At 37.1% G+C, this 15,274-nt stretch overlaps 1 protein-coding gene across 1 annotated transcript in view; it reads right to left on the bottom strand.

Annotated features, from left to right (window-relative positions):
* JARID2 (jumonji and AT-rich interaction domain containing 2) overlaps positions 1 to 11,130 on the bottom strand; it is a 115,088-nt gene extending 103,958 nt beyond the window's left edge. Inside the window, exon 1 of the mRNA XM_039348760.1 lies at positions 10,998 to 11,130. The gene's annotated coding sequence lies outside the window, so the exon portion shown is untranslated. The remainder of the gene's footprint in view (positions 1 to 10,997) is intronic.
* Between the last annotated feature and the right edge of the window lie 4,144 nt (positions 11,131 to 15,274).

Below are 15,274 nucleotides of genomic sequence, written 5' to 3'. Positions count from 1 at the left end.
GAACCCAGGAGCGTTTTTTTAATTAATTCAAAGCACTTTACTCTTAAGAAAACCTACTAAAACATGCTCCAGTAATCCTAGCAGAGCCAACAAGGTACTAACTCAAAAACAATAGGTAGTCTTCAATTTACAATCATTCATTTAGTGATTATTCAAAGTTACAACAGCTCTGAAAAAAATGACTTATGATCAGTTTTCATGCTAACAACTGTTGCAGCACCCCCATTATGGGATCAAAATTTGGGCACTTGGCAACTGGTATGCATTTATGACAGTTGCATTGTCCCGGGGTCATGTAATCATCATTTGTAACCTTCCCAACTGGCTTCTGACAAACAAAATCAGTGGGGGAAGCCCGATTCACTTAACAACTGCAGGGATCTGCTTAACAATTGTGGCCAAAAAAAGTTGTAAAATGGGGCAAAACTCACTTAACAAAAATTTTGGGCACAACTGTAGTTGTAAAGTTGAGGACTACCTATATCTAGATTTCTTGTTCTGATTAAGCTATACTGAAAGACAGGCACATACAATCAATGTCATTTCAGTCTTCCATAAGACTAAGAATAAAACTGGAGCTCTGATCAGACAAAGGATCTATCTATTTTAGCATTGTGTTTCTCACTGATCAATCAGATCCTTATAAGAATGCCTAGGAAGCCTTTTTCCCATTATGATTCTCAATAACTAGCCTGAAGATACACATTGTCTCTGATGTTTTAGACAGCATGTAGTAATTATGATCAATAGCAACAGAGAGCCTTAACCTCCATGAAAACCTGTTTAAATTGGCAGGCATTGCTGCATTTGCAATAGCAAATTCTGTGTAAGTAATGCATTATTTTAAGACTCTTTGGGGATATGTTTGATTCTCTTGACTTTCAACTTTGTTTTATCAGCCCACATGTGTTTAGACATTTTCTCTCATAAAGTCAAAGTTTATTTTAGACTTGGAATTTTTTCAACTTGGCATATAAAGCTGTGGTTATTATTTTCAGCTGCATCAACAATACAATTCAGTGAAATGGTAGATGCCAAATATTCATCCAGGGTTACCTCCCTTACAAGGATTCCATGTACAACTGATCTATAGCACAGTCATGTATGGTATCAAGTAACTGTAACTCTTTGTTATGACTTGAGCATGCAGTTAATCTTTGCAGGTCATCTGACAGGGCATTTTATTCACAAAGCAGAAATCCCTCTGGATTTGCTTTTGAAATACCCACAGCTCTCAAAACCTATGACTATTTAACTGCCTTCTGTGATCATGTATGTATTCGATCATCAATTCACCCATAATCTCTGATTTTATTTTCTAATTCATGATCAATGGGAATGCTCTGAACTGGGATAGCCAGTGGTGTATTACATTTCATGAAAGTTATTTTTACCTTCGACTATTCTGAGTGATCTACCCTTTTCGATCTGTCTTTTTTCCCCTTGTGGAAATTTCCATTTCCTATGTTTCTTCCTACACTTTTCCAACAATCTCCATACAGACAAACATCATATTCCATCTATATGGCCTCTTCACATGTTATTATAAATAATATGGGAAGAGGCCATAGGGAAAACAGTTACCATGCAACTGTATTTATCTTCTCCTTTTATACACACAAAATAAAAATGAGGTTAGGGAATACTGATTCTAAAATAGCAGGAAAAAATACAAATTAAAGCAAAAATCAATAACTATTGTCAAACTAAGCTAAATTGGGCTGCATTTTTCTTTACTGGACCTGATGCTCAGGGAACTGCACACTTAGAAAAACATCAGGCTTGGAAACAATAATTTCTTAGAATAATTTCATACTCCATTTTAAAGCAGAAAGAGCACCCTAGAAGCTTCATGCATGTGTGCCAATAAAAGTGCAGTACATATCTACAAATAAAGCTAGTATCTTCAGTAACACTGTTAATTCAGTCTTATATCTTTGCTCCTTCTCTAGGCAGTCCTATTTATCAGCTCCAAGTCCTCTGGCATGAAGATAGAGATCAACTCAGGCAGGCCCCAGCAGATGTTAAAATACTAAGAAAGGCACATTTAGTACAAGCAAAGACATAAGAAAGTGAATTGGATAAAATTTGTGCCAGGCTGAAGCATCATCTGCCTGGATGAGAACATCAGTTCCATTTTATAGCTAGAAGATAGGACAACAAAGAACCTCACTGATGTAAACGAACCAACCTTAAAATCCGAAAGCAAGAATATTATCACTTTATTGCAAATCTAAAATCAAAGGTGAGAGCAAACATATATATAGAAAAGCAGTATTTTAAATAAATGACAATAGTGAGCAACTACGGTATTTAACAGCCTGCCTCATGACAGCATGGGGATATACAGAATTACAGTGAGCCTGAAAGCCTGACTAGAAGCAAAAAGTGTAGCGTATACAAGGTAGCCCTCGACTTTTGACCATAATTAAGCCCAAAATTTCCATTGCTAAGCAAGACAATTCTTAAGTGAATTTTGACCCCTTTTATAACTTTTCTTGCCACAGTTGTTAAGAGAACCACTGCAGTTATTAAGTTAGTAACATGGTTGTTAAGTGAATCTGGCTTCTCCATGGACTTTCCTTGTCAAAGGTTCACAAAAGGTGATCATGTAACCTGGGGACACTGTAACCATTATAAATACATGCTGTTGCCAAGCATCTGAATTTTGATCATGTGATCCTGCAATGTTTATAAGCGTGAAAAGTGATCATAAGTAACTTTTTCTAATGTTGTTGTAACTTTAAACAGTCGCTAAACGAATGATGGTAAGTCAAGGACTACCTGTAACTTCCCCTCCTTCAAAACTAAAATCAGATATATCTGAACATACCGATAATCTCTAAGGGGAATACATATAATATTCATTTATTTTTTAAAAGTTTGCAGTGATGGGCATCATTGCCCTGAAAGAACAAACTATTTCCAAAGATGCATTAAATATTGTACAAAGTCTTCTCTTCTGATTTAATCAGTTAAATAAACCTTGAATGCAAAGACCAGTGAAATTGCGCAAAGGCACACACATACAATATGTTCCTAATGTATATGTTGACACATCGGCTAGTAATCCCCACCATTTCTTGGCTCAAATTACATATCAATATTCTACAGGTAGTCCTCAACTTATGACCACAATTGAGCCCAAAATTGGTGTTGTTTAGTGAGTTTTGGCCCATTTTACGACCTTTCTGGCCACAGTTGTTAAGTGAATCATTCCAGTTGTAAAGTTGGTAACAACAGTTGTTAAATGAATCTGGCTTCCCCACTGATTTTGCTGGTCAGAAGGTCACAAAAGGTGTTCACATGACCCCAGGATACTGCAACCGTCATAACTATGAACCAGTTGCCAAGCATCTGAATTTTGATCACGTGACTGCATGGATGCTGCAGCAGTCGTAAGTGTGAAAACGGTCATAAGTCCCTTTTTTCAGTGCTATTGTAACTTTCAATGGTCACTAACTGTTGTAAATCAAGGACTAGCTGTATTACCATGTAAGATATTCATCCCTTAATTTTCTATTTTCTATGCTGTCTTTGTACACGCTAATGCAGTGCATCTATGACTTGGAGACTACATTAATTTTGTGCAACAAGCACAAGTTATAAATCCAACCATGAAATTACCAGGATAGGTTCATTAAAAAAAAATAGGCATGAGAAAAAATTAAGTCTTAAGGCACCTGTTTCATCTCTTAAAACTTATCCTTAACTCGTTAAATCTATAATTTAACCTACTTAGTGAAGCTTTGGTCTTCTCTTCACTGGCAGCTGTAGCAGCACTGAACTGGATTTACTTGAGTTTGAATAATTTACTATTCAATGATATAGGCTAGTAATAGTTTGTTTAATCCCAGCTTTACCACTTAGAATGTCTCACCAAGATCCAGCTTTATGTTTCAGAGTTTTAGTGTTTTACCATACAAGTATCGGGTGGGGCACGTCTTATGTGGAACAGAAAGTTGATTTAAAGTCAGTGTAGCCATGATACTCCCCAGTTAGAAAAGATACCCAAGTATACTGAGTCATCTTTAAAAAATATTTATTGAAATGGTATTTCAAAGTACGGAACTGGCAACGATCAGAGTTCCGCCTTTAATAGAGACAGCACATATGCATAAAAATAGTTTCTGAACTCTGCTAATGTTTAAAATATAAATGATAATATCTGAATTAGCTCTCCTTTTCCAAAAGCAGGTTTGGCTTTCCATTACAGTTACAATTTATGAGGCTAAATTATTTTTTCTCAGCCCCCCTTTACTTTCTTCATTTGGGGTACATTCAATTTTCTTTTCCTGATTGTTCTTCCCAGCTCACAATTAATTTAACACAGAGAACCAACATGACGGATGAACAAACTTTTGTTAATGACATATTCGCCAAAGGGGAAAAATATCATACTGTACCTAGGTTCAAGGCTGTACTTTGCTTTTAAAATTAAAATTTGAATAAGTTTTACAATTGACACATCATGAAAGCTTTCAATGTATATAATACATTCTATTTCACTTAAATTTGCTTGACTTTAACTTTTTCTCATATTTTAAAAAGATGCTTACCTAGCAGCTAAGGCATGAAATAGAATTTAAAACAGTAACAACGCTAAGGCAATCAAAATAGAGGCCCATTCTTATTTTTAAAATTTGGAAGTTTCACTTCTTACTTTGTATTCTTGGTTCAATTTGTACTTTCTTGAATGAAACTATATTCTTAATTTCTAGAGTTATATCTATGCAATACACATATATAGTTTTGAGGCAACTGGAAAAAGTGACAGCATAAAGGAAACATACAGAGTTAAATTCTTAAATACCATAGCATTTCATTTTGGATTGTAAATTACATACTCTTTAGACTTTCAGTTTAGTCCATTCAATTTTCTGTTGAAATATTTGAAAAGAATATTTTGCAACACTGTCAACCAATTTTTCCATTATTATAGAGCTATTTTTGTCAAGTCTTTTTTTATTTTGTATCAATTTTGTACAGATTTGCTTAATGACAGCTTCATGACTACAGTGATTAGCTTAATAACTGTGGCAAAAAGGTCGTAAAAAAGGATAAAACTCACATAACAACTGTCTTGCTTAGCAGTGGAAATTTGGGTTCAATTGTGGTCGTAAGTCAAGGACTACCTGTACTGGCATCTTTTATTATCATGGTTTATTGTACTCAGCCAGATGCTTAGACTGGATTTGGCGTTTGTATCCACCTATCGAGTCCTTCCCAAGGACCTGGGATAGGTAGATATTGTCGTTTGATGGTGTTAAAAGTTTCGCCCCAGGATGTAAGCTATTCTAAATAAAGCAGCCTTTTGCATTATTATTTTTATCTTTTTAAATTATTATTATTATTCCCTCTTTTTTTTTCAAATGTGAAAAGGAAATTTGCAGTTTAGGCTGTGTTTCAAGAAGCAGATTGCACACTAAACGAATTAGTGACAAGTAGTTGCTGAAAATATCAGATTGCTTTCTAAGACAAATAAGCAAAGGTTTACCTTCATCCAATTTTAAAAATCGGAATGCTAAGCGATTAAGACAGTGGGCTAGAAACCAAGAGAGTGTGAGTTTTAGTCCTGCCTTAGGCATGAAAGCCGGTTGGGTAACTTTGAGGAATTATTCTCTGTCAGTCCAACCCATGTCACAGGGTTGTTGTTCTGGGGAAAAATAGAGGAGAAAGCAATATTAAATATGCTTGCCACCTTGAATTATTTACAAATTATTTATAAAGATAATAAAGGTCGATAAATAAAATAAACAAAATGCTTTAAAGTGAAAGCATACAGATTCTTGGCAATAGAGAAGTCTTAATGTTCACTATCCTGAAATCTAAGGAGAAATACATTTGTATGGAATACTACTTGATGGGTAGATAAAGGCAATTAATAATGTGTCTATTCTATTTAAAATATGCATAAGAACTATGCATCAGCCTATAGCACGGATAAGTACAGAAAGAATGGTGTCAAAAAGGTCCCTTTGATTTCTTTACTTATAGCATTGACATTATTAGTTTCAACAGTTTGCTTTTTTAATACTGCTCATTGTCTACAAACATGTTGAAGTACTAAGCACTGAAGTTTAGAATTTTGAAATTAACTGTGTTATTGCTCACAATTTCACATTTTATAAATGTGCAACATATCAGGAACAACATTCAAAAAGTAATAATTTTCTGCTTCACATGTTCCTTCTATGTGTGGGGGGGGGGGGCTGGAGGTTTAGAAATAAACCTCTCTGAGGCCTGATCATACTGGCTGAATTGATTTCTTTGCTTCTCTTTATTTTCTTCCCGTTTTGGCTACCTTCCTTTTCCTCACATGGCACTCAAAAGTGGTTTCCCCCGAAGGCTAAATTTTGCTCTTCCACCAATCTATCCTGAGTTTTGAAATTCTTTGCAGCAATAAGAGCTGCAGTGTCACAAGACTAAAGCATTGTCTTCCATTCACAACCTATCCAAGCCATACTCATCCCAAACATACTGTGAGACCAAAGCATTCATATGTTGCATGTTGGCTAAAAAGGAGTGCAATTTTACTTTTCTATTTAAAAGGGCACATCATATTTTTCTAATGAAAAACAACAGATGCTATGCTTTAAAGGAGGGTATATTAGGATAGGAATAAAGACTTTTTAAACATTAGGAAAATGAAAAAGCATGTTATATTCAAAGGCTCTTCAAACTTGGCAACTTCAAGACTTGTGGAATTCTACTCCCAGAATGCAGGCTGAGGAATTCTGGGAGTTGACATCCACAAGTCTTAAAGTTGCCAAGTTTGGAGACTCCTATTAAATTCCATTGTTCTGGTATTTAGTTCCTAAGATCCAGGCCAGCCCATGTAACAATTCATTTCATCCTCTCCTCCAACTTCTTTCCCATGCCTTCTTTTTCTTCAGTTTCTCTGTGTTTCAACAAACATCTATCCATTTCATACGAGTACTCTCTGTTACTGTAAATTAGGGATGTGCACAAAATAGTAATTTTACTATTTTTCAAACCCAAAACAAGCACATGACATGGCAGTAGTTCTGCCAAGCTGCTCTAGATCAGGTATATTTGGGCAGAAACTATCCCTACAGGTCTCTAACATGACTAACAGGCTACAATTCAACCCTAGCGATGTGGAAGGTTTTGGGGTTTGGAGGTCCCCTGCAACTGGAGATTTTTCATATTTAACTCTAGACAAGCTAGCATCCCCTCACCCACAGAGTTCATGAGCAATTTGGAAGTCCTCCAGATCTCACAAATCCTGCTCAAAGAGCAGTTGGCAACTATAGATAGGAAGACTTTTGCACAAATTTGCCTTGTATACCAGTTGCAACGGTTTTTGGACCAGGAGATCTGTTCATTGCGTTCCTGCCTTAATCACATCCTGACTGAACTATTGTATATGGGGGGGGGGGGAGAGAGCTGACTTTGAAAAACACTTGGAAACTTCCAATAGGTTCACAATGCAACAGTGCATGAAGTTAGGGTGTACTGAGATTTGCCTAGTTTTCACTGTTGTTACGTCTGCTGCCTTGGCTCCAATTATGCTGCAAGGTGCAATTCAAGGTGCTGGAGATTATCTTTAAAGCTCAGCTTGGCACAGGGCCATGTTACTTGCAAATTGACTATCTCTGAGGGTCTCTATCTGTTTCACAAGTCTTAAAGGGTGGGTATATTCCAGGCCCCATTATTTAAAAAATGCCCTCTTGTGGGACTAAGAAATCCTATCTTCATCTGAGATCAGAAGGAACCTGACCTTTCTGGCTTCTGGGAGTCTGTGAAGATCTTTTTTTTTCCCTCAGATGCTAGGCCAGGATGAAAGATGAGCCTAATATGTGTGTGATTTGCATGCCTGAGCCTCAGACCTTTTCTGGGAAAGAAGAAGGACAACAGGGTCAAATGATGGTAAAATTTCTAGAAGGGGTAAGAACCTGACCCCTATATCAAAATAGTTTGCTAACATCTTTAAATGTAAGCTACACTAGCTTTCATTCTGAAATGGCTTGTTCTTCCTTCGCTATGCGTCAACTAGGGGCATAATGCATTGGTGAACAAAGAAATTTAGCAAACACAACATGTCAGCTGCAGATCATGCCATCTAGTGATAGAGAACAGCAGTAAATGTTTCCCCGCTAAGAATTCATAAGCAATACACAATTGTTGTTTCCAAATTACATAGAACTGGCTGGGTCAATCTCTTCAAATCTATAATTTCAGGTGCTCAGCATAGCATACAGAAGCAGCCAGGCAGATGCCAAAGCAGTTCAACCATGTCCAGACTTCAGACTATGCTTTGAAATGATTGCAAATCATTATGTTGGTATGATGTTTTTAATTAACAATATATAGTTAATGCCACAACTCTATTTCCAGATGTCACTGAATTTACCAGAGTAATTGTTCAATACAATAAACAAACCAGACAAGTATTTCTAAAACATGGTATACCTGACTTTTTAACTATGGTTAGTTCAACCCATAGCTTGGAGTGATGTGTATAACGAACCTAAAACCCTCATAAAATAAGAACATAAACCTAATCCTATGTGTGCTTTACATGTGACATTTAGATATCCTGTTGTTTAACCAGAGTAATGTTTTGTTAATACACAAAATCGGTTTTTGTTTTTGAGGAAAATGGATTTCTTTTATGAGCTATTCTGTTGGGAAGACACAAAATATGACCTTATGAATAAAAGCCAAGGATACTTAAAGACCGTATTTCATTTTTACAGCCATCTATTTCATGTATAAAGCAACATTAGAAAGCAAGCTCTGTCTCCTGGGAATGAGATTCACTCTTATGAAGGAGCCTCTGAAAAACTGATCATAACGGTCCCAAATTCTATGCGTATTAATATCATAGAAGAAATAGCAGCATTTAAAAATACAACATGGATTCTCCAAAATTTACTGATATGTTATCCTGCTTCCGAAGATTAGGAAGTCTCCTGTAAAAGGCCAAAGATGTTTCCTTATCATTTCACAGAAATATCTTTATTATTTCATTTACAAAATAAATATCATAGCAACTGTAACAATTAGGAAATAATAACTATATATACTCAGGAGGGAACTTGCAATGTCATAGCACTCCTTTTGTGGCCCCACATTTCACTAAGACTGGGCCGTTAAAAAAAAATAACAAAAAAGTAGCTCAGTTTAGATGGTATGACTTGAAGGCATGTTTCAAATTTGGTAAGATTTACGAATGAGAATGGTAATAGTTTGCCTCTGGCTGACATTTCATATCGTAAAACTTCTTCCCCAAATTTAGCCATATTTTTTTCTGGTGATGGTACCATGGCACGACAATGCTACCTGTGCCCTCCAAAATGTTTGAAAGATAGACCTCTCAAAAGTTGCCAACTCCTTGTATACTCTTTGAATCTCTCAAGGGAACAAATTCACAGTAAAGCAAATACATTTAGATTTTGGCTCTCAAATCATGACAGCCAGGAATTATTGAAGCTGAAGTCCAACACATCAGTTATTGGTCATCACACTCACAATCTCATACAACAGTTCAGGATGAAAGTGCAATACTATGTATGGGGATCTAAAATAAACTATTTATGTGTCTGTGTGCCAATGAATCATTCCAGACTCCTGGAAACTGTCTGGACAAGTCCATGCAATTTTCTTATTTTTGAAAGTGGTGTGCCATTATCTTCTTCCAAGGTTGAGAATGACTGGTCCAAAATTACTTAACTGTCTTTGTGTCCAAGACACAAATCAGTCTCTTGGTTTTTAGTTCAATGCCTTTAATCACTACATCAAACTGGCTCAAAAGTAACTAGCATCACTAACATCAATACATTCTGCAAATAGAAGAACCAAGACAGACAGACAGACACACACACACTCCACCAAAGCCGCATACTGTGACATATGGAAGCAAATTTTATTTCATTTTGGGCAGAAATGCTGTTGTTGATATATTTGTGTGTGAGAAAGCTGGGTGAAATCTACTCTGGGAGAAACCAGATGCTGTCTTAGTCATACTCTGTGACTTGCCTTGGAAAGCAGTGGTTAACTGCTAAAATATGAACATATTTCACATTATTATCTGACAAAGAAATCAGAGAGAGTTTATGTCTAGTCCTGCCTTAACCATGAAAGCCAGCCGGGTAACCTCGGGCCAGTCATCCTGTCTCAGCTCAACTCACAGCACAGGGTTGTTGTGGGGAAAATAGGAGGAAGAAGGTGTGTTGGATATGTTCACCGCCTTAAGTTATTTATAAAAATAATAAAGGCAGGATATAAATAAATAAAACACAGAATAAATCTTTATCAGATGTCAGATCCTGCAGATGATCTGATGCAATTCAACCCAAAACACTTACACTGAAGCTACATAACCTTCAATAAAGAGTGCATTTTCCATTTAACTACTGAACTTTCCTCTTAAAGGAAAGAAGCACTTTGGCACATTTACATGGTGCTCAAGTGCAATCAGCACTTCAAGACATTATTATGATGGTCAGAACGCCACCTAAGACGCCAGTCATCTATAATTCCCTGTCCAATGAAAAATGTTTTATCATAGCCATTCAACTGTTTCTGGATTTCTAACTAGGCAAATGCGGTTCTAAAATTCCCCTCATAATGTGCTCCCTAGAATTAACATATAATATCTTTCTTTAATTAATTGTGTCACAGTACCTTGTTTAAGAGAAAAAACAATTTATCTATTAGATCATTGTTTCTCAATCTTGGCAATTTTAAGATGTGTGGATTTCAGCTTGCTGGCTGGGATATTCTGGGCATTGAAGTTCACATCTTAAAATTGCCAAGATCGAGAAACATTATATTAAGAGGAACGAAGAAGAGGAAAAGGAGGACAAAAAAAATATTCACAGCATTTCTTCTTCCTCAAAACACAGCACTGCAGAATGAAAAAGTCTATCCACAGCAGCAGAAGATAAAGAAAAGGCACAAGCATACTTTCCTAATGTAACTCCAAAGTGATGAACTAGCAAAACCCCTTTTCCCAAGAACAGACTTACCATTTACCCCTTTGAGACTGCCATTAATGCCATCATGCTGCCTCTTCTGTGCATTCTTGAATTCCTTTAGGGACAAATAAAGGACTTTTCGTACCACCCTCTCCTCTGACCACGGAATTCCATCACTATCATCCTATTGGGACAAAAGAAGTGAGAGAAGAAATTCACTTGAAGGATCTAAAAATGAACATTCACTTGCTTGAGAAATGGAGGTTTTAACAAAACATAAAGAATTTAGGATCATTAAAAGCCTAAAACACTAGAGGTCCTAGTTCTAAGTTTTTAAATGCTATCATCATCATCATCATCATCTTGTATTTAATTTTTGAAAGAAGCGTTGAGCTTTCGGCTGTTTTATTGGGTTCAAAAACTGATTTCTTACATTCTATATTGTAATCTTCTAATTCTCATTTATTCATTATTTCTTTCACTTCAAGTTTTCTTTACCCCCTTTTTCCAATTCTCCTATTCATATCACCCATCATGCTCCTTATACAGGAAACAAACTCTTCTTTCTTCAGTGATACCATTATCTACTTAAACTCTTGAAACATAAGCACATACATTATACAAGTCTTTTATGAACAAAATCTATTTATAGATCTTATATACATTTAAATTGGATACTACAGTATCAATATCCCTAATATGATTGGCAGCTGCTCTAAGCCATAGACCAGCGGTTCTCAACGTTTGTGTGACGGCGACCCCGTCACACAAACGTTATGCGCATGTGCGGGGCGGCGCGCATGCGCGGCGCCACCCCCGGAGGGGAGAAAATGGCGGATCGCCGCCTTTGGCAACCCCCGAAAAATGGTCGATCGACCCCAAATGGGGTCGCGACCCATAGGTTGAGAACCGCTGCCATAGACAAATAGCTATGCATATCTTACAGCATAAAAAGTGCTGCATATTTTCTACCTGTCTAAATCAAGTATCATGTATGAAGTACCTTTAACTCACACTCTTCCCCCAGCATTTTTTAAATTTCATCATGTCTCTGCTCCTTGACTTATCAGAACGAGTTCTTTGCCCTAGTCTTTTTCAAGGGCTGCACAACTGCCAAATGAGAAGATTAGTTTTTTGGATGACCTTCATTTTAGAAAGAATATCCCAACTCAGTGCCCCAGTTCAGTGAGAAATCAAAACACAAGCAGCAGTGATCCATTACAGAAGGCAAAAACTTATGCATTCTGCATGACAAACACAGTCAATCAGTTTAGAGTATAACATCTTTTAAATAAATTATTCAAGTTAGTGGCATTTCTGCTATTTAAAGCTCAGAACAAGTTACTGAAGACAAAGAACAAATGTTTATCCTAGTTCTATGACAGATAATTTGATTGTGGGAAAACCAAAACAGGGAGCAAGATAGCAAAACAAGTTAGCAATTTGGCAGAAGATTACATTGCACGCTAGAGAAATACTACTGTGCTACAGTGACAGAATATTAAGCCTAGATTGCTTTGAACATAAAGCATATGCAGATCCCAGCCAAAATTATAGCATTTGCAGAAAACTTTCCAAGAAAAACATGTCCCATCAAAACTTTTTGTTATACTATTCAGAATCAATCACTTTATTTAAAAAAAGGCTGATGCAAATGGTATCTATAAGCCTTAGCCCTCACATACTAAGAATAACAACTCCAGTTAACAAATACATTATTGCATAATAGGGCTATAAACAATAATCACTACATGAAAATTATTCCAGCTATTCTGTGGCATGGAAGAAGCCCCAGACCACATTGGAATTAACCGCTTAGTTTCTGAAAAACCAGGCCAGGTGAAGAGCCGGGGGTTGAGAAGGGATACAACTGTTATCTCATGTTGCTAAATATTAAGCTAAGGTTTTGAGAAGTAATAACTATCACAATCACAACTTTTGAAAAATGTAAAATAGATAAAGAATGCTCCCTATAGAGCAGTTTGAACAACAACTGTAAACTTTACAAATATGGAATGGCCCTAATTATTCTTAATTCTATGAGAAATGCTTAGTATTCCATCTGTAATACTCTATTATAAATGTGGAGTCCTCAGTGCTCTCCAAACTTGATTGTTTGCTTGCAGACAATTCATCATTTTTATTATGATGAAGGTGCTGTCTACATACTGGATCCATACATTTGGCTTTACAGTATATCTGGGAGTGCTATAGTTTCTAGATGCTGCATTACAGACTCTGCTATGAATCCTGAGAGAGATGATACCATGAGAGTTCCTCTGATTTATTATTTTATAATGCTGCCTACTTCATGAAGTGATTCTAGAGCAGGGGTAGGCAACCTTGGCTCTTTTATGACCCGTGAACTTCAACTCCCAGAATTCCTGAGCCAGCTGGCTCAGGAATTCTGGGAGTCGAAGTCCACGGGTCATAAAAGAGCCAAGGTTGCCTACACCTGCTCTAGACAGTGAACAATTTTTTTAAAAAAATAGAAGCAAATAAAATAATATAAATAGTTAAATACATAGCAGCGGAGAATAAAACACCAATTATAATAACTAAATTAACCACAAAATAGATTCCTGCACATAGTCAGGGCCCGAGGCCTGGACTTATGAAAAGCCAGTAAGGTAGTGGGACCCATCCTGTTCTCTGGAGGGAGAATGTCCGAAAGATGGGGGCTACAACAGAAAAAACACATCTTTTAGGCCAGGGGTAGGCAACCCAAAACACTCAAAGAGCCACTTGGACCCGTTTCCCACCAAAAACAAAACACTGGGAGCCGCAAAACCCTTTTGATATCTAAAATGAAGATAACACTGCATATATCCTTTTTTACCTTTATTATAGGTGTGTGTTTGTGTATGTGTATGTGTGTGTGTGTGTGTATATATATATATATATATACACATACACATACACACACACATTAAAAATAAAAGTAAAAATATCACTCTTGGGAATATCCATACTATTAAAACAATGATGACCAAGAGAATGCTTTAAGAGAATAAAATTACATACACACACAGGTTAAAAAAAAGGATATATGCAGTGTTATCTCCATTTTAGATGTCAAAAGGGTCTCTCTCTCTGTGTCTCTCTCCCTCCCTCCCTCTCTATCTGCCATTGGTCTGCCACTCCTCTTCCCCCACTCTCTTTCTTTCTCTCTCTCTTTTCTCTCTCTCTCTCTCTCTTTCTCCCCCCCTTCCTATCTGCTGCTCACCTGGCAAGCTTCAAGCTGTTGTCCAGCAAGCTCAGGGTAAGCAACCTCGTCTCTTTTATGACTCATGGACTTCAACTCCCAGAATTCCTGAGTCAGCCTAGCTGGGCTAGCTAGCTCTCTCCTGCCCTTCCTGCTTCCTGCTTCCTGCAGAGACGCAGCAAAGGGAGGAGCTCCGCCCAGTAAGCTTTTCAGCTCCTCAGAGAACACTGTGAGTGCACTCTCTTTTACACAGACACATACACACAGACAGACACAGACACAGACACACACAGACACACACACACACACACACAGAGAGAGAGAGAGAGAGAGAGAGAGAGAGAGAGAGAGAGAGAGAGAGAGAGAGATTGAAGCAGGGAAGCACAATTGCCTCTCTCTGTCTCTCTCTGCAAAGGCAGAGGAGGCTGGGAGCCACCGGGGAAGGCTCAAAGAGCTGCATGCGGCTCCGGAGCCGCAGGTTGCCGACCTGTGTTCTAGGCCTTGTCAACTATGTTCTTTAACCACAGGGACCCAAAGCATTCCCATCCTGCCTGATAGGATGGGTAGAAACAACTGGGGAGATATATTCCCTTGAAGAAACCTGGAGCCAAGCCATCAAAAGCCATTAAAGTGACAACTAGCACAGAATATTTGTATATTTCTACATCAAACCAAAAGTAGGCAGTGAGGCAGAGGTTGATGAGATCCATGATGCTACCTGGTTGGGTAATGAAACAACTACAAACAACTAACTACGCTCAGAGACCACCAAGGATTCCACAGTTCAACCCTGAGCTACATATATTTTATTCTGGTGGATCTGTTATAAGAAATAGTACCATATATAAATGTTCATGTCAAACTAAGAATAGATTCACAGGTAGAGTATGAGATTTTCTACCGTGGCAAAGGATTAAAAAGTAGAATATTAATGAATATGTTCCATAAACCCAGTTTTTCTTCTCTCTCCTTATCCTTGCCATGTACATCTTTAATCTATCTTTAATTAAAGATCATATTATTATTACCAGTAATAGCCAGTTAATAATAGAGTTTACAATTTGGATTCAAAATTGGGAATTTAAGTAAACCCAACTTACAATAGTCATACCTAATAACGATA

This window comes from Crotalus tigris, unplaced genomic scaffold (genome assembly GCF_016545835.1).
Source record: "Crotalus tigris isolate CLP2741 ecotype Arizona unplaced genomic scaffold, ASM1654583v1 scf7180000017564.2150845, whole genome shotgun sequence".
NCBI classification, from domain to species: Eukaryota; Metazoa; Chordata; class Lepidosauria; order Squamata; family Viperidae; genus Crotalus; species Crotalus tigris.
Note: the sequence above shows the minus strand (reverse complement) of the source record. Positions and strands in the feature narration are given on the sequence as shown.